Source organism: Babylonia areolata, chromosome 29 (genome assembly GCF_041734735.1).
Source record: "Babylonia areolata isolate BAREFJ2019XMU chromosome 29, ASM4173473v1, whole genome shotgun sequence".
Lineage (NCBI taxonomy): Eukaryota > Metazoa > Mollusca > Gastropoda > Neogastropoda > Buccinidae > Babylonia > Babylonia areolata.
Genome location: NC_134904.1, coordinates 15,251,575 through 15,254,074, shown reverse-complemented (window position 1 = coordinate 15,254,074; position 2,500 = coordinate 15,251,575). Strand labels below are relative to the sequence as shown.

Below are 2,500 nucleotides of genomic sequence, written 5' to 3'. Positions count from 1 at the left end.
CCGACTAACGGCTGCCATTGGACGCTCATCATTCGTTTTCTTGTCATACAATTAGATTTCAGGCATGCACACATATTATTTATTTTAAAAAAAAAAAATATATATATATATATATATATATGAATGAGTTTCAGTTTCAGTAGCTCAAGGAGGCGTCACTGCGTTCGGACAAAACCATATACGCTACACCACATCTGCCAAGCAGATGCCTGACCAGCAGCGTAACCCAACGCGCTTAGTCAGGCCTTGAGAAAGAAAAAAAAAGGGGGGGGGGAATAAATAATAGATAAGCTTACATAAATAAATAAATGAATGAATGAATAAGCATTAATGAATTAATTATAAACGAATGAGTAAATAAACAAACATAAATAAATAATATATATATATATATGTGTGTGTGTGTGTGTATAGAAAATGAATAAACAAATAAATAGATAAATAAATGAAAACATCCGCGTTCCCGCAGTGGGCGTGGCTCAGTGTGGTTGTCACACAGCCAGGTGGTGTCCTGATTGATGGACGAGGTCTGGATGGTGACTGATGTCGGTCCCATAATTATTTCCCCCTGCTGTTCAAGGTGACGGGAAGTAGACACAGAAATCCACGGTGATCACTACTCCTCTGGATAAGAAGTTAACTTCGGTTGTTGTTTTTGTTGTTTTGTTGTTGTGTTTGTTGTTTTGATTTTTGGCGCTGAGTATCAGTATCAGTAGCTCAAGGAGGCGTCACTGCGTTCGGTCAAATCCATATACGCTACACCACATCTGCCAAGCAGATGCCTGACCAGCAGCGTAACCCAACGCGCTTTGTCAGGGCTTGAGAAAAATAAAATTAAAAAATAAAATTAAAAAACATAATAATAGAATAAAATAAATAATAATAATAATAATAATAATAAATGAAATAAAAGAAGTAAAGTAAAAAAATAATTTCTTTTTTTTTCTTTTTCTTTTTCTTTTTTTTTTTTTTTTTTTTTAATTAAAAAAATTTTTTGGCGCTAAAGGTTTCAGATTCACTGACGCTGACGCTGACTTGTTTCCAACAGTAGACAGCATCTTCCCTGCACACCAGTGTAGGCTACCAATGTCGTAATTATAAACTACCCCATCAGTCAGCTCCACCCGCGTGCAAATGATTCGGTGTTCGTGCAGATGATTCGGTGTTCGTGCAAATGACTCGGTGTTCGTGCAGATGATTCGGTGTTCGTGCAGATGATCCGGTGTTCGTGCAAATGACTCGGTGTTCGTGCAAATGATTCGGTGTTCGTGCAAATGATTCGGTGTTCGTGCAAATGACTCGGTGTTCGTGGAAATGATTCGGTGTTCGTGCAAATGACTCGGTGTTAGTGCAGATGATTCGGTGTTAGGTAAAGCCCTTTGAGCTTGGTCGGTGACAGAGGACAGGCGCTAACGTAAATATCTGCATCAACCAAACAATCAACGAGGGACAACAAATGATGAACTGAACAAAGCGTTCATTATGAGAGGTCTCAGTTCTCTTGTTGAATTCCACCTGCTAGGCCTTTTTACCTTGTGACGTTTGCATGGAGACGTCTGGGTTTGCTTGCATTTGGTTTGATTCAATAATTAATATGAACATGTTTGAATTAAGCTGGGTTAACTTTTTCCCCCCTATGATGATCTTTCGGCTAACTGGTGGTTTGGTTGTTTTTGTTTTTTGGGTTTGTTTGGTTTTTTTTTTTTTTGGGGGGGGGGGGTTGTGTGTTTTGTTGTTGTTGGTTTTTTTGGTTTTTTGTGTTGTTGTTGTTGGTTGTTGTTGTTGTTTTTTTGGGGGGGGTTGTTTTTTTACGTAGTTTCTGCCCTGGGGGTGACTTTGGCAATAATCTGATCTTTCAACAAGATCGATAACTGCATGATTGTTGCTGGGTGGCAGGTGTGTTTTGTTCTTCATTCACTCTTTTCGTGTTTCATTTATTATTTAATTCTTTCTCTTTCTTTATTTCTCCCCCTCCACTGTCAGTGACATTAACATTTCTGACTTGCGGAAAAGGCTGTGACAAAATAGGCCGGACTTCATTTGCACGTGTTGTGTGCATTCCGAAATCCTTTCTCGGCCAATCATTCATGAACTGACAGTTGGAGAATTTTTTGGGGGGGAAGGGGGAGGGCGGGGGATAAGAGAGAAAGAGAGCTAGACAGACTGAAAGATAGCGGTTTGCTCTGATAATTTCGTTTCGCTTTGTCGATGGATATCGTGTGTGTCTTTAAATGTCAATTAAATACCAGCTTGCCTGCAATATTAATAACTGGCAAAACTGTCGCTCGGTTTCCAACCGAATAATCCTCCTCAGCTATTTTATATGAATCGATGTTATCAGAATTTCACTCTCTCACACACACACACACACACACACACACACACACACACACACACACACACACACACACACACACACACACGCACGCACGCACGCATACACACACACACACACACATAGAAAGAACATACATGTAGAGCATGCTTATTTGCATGATTT

At 39.6% G+C, this 2,500-nt stretch overlaps 1 protein-coding gene across 4 annotated transcripts in view; it reads left to right on the top strand.

Moving 5' to 3' along the window:
• The window catches only part of LOC143274674 (septin-2-like), a 57,663-nt gene that overhangs the window by 33,958 nt on the left and 21,205 nt on the right, over positions 1-2,500 (top strand). The window lies entirely within an intron of this gene.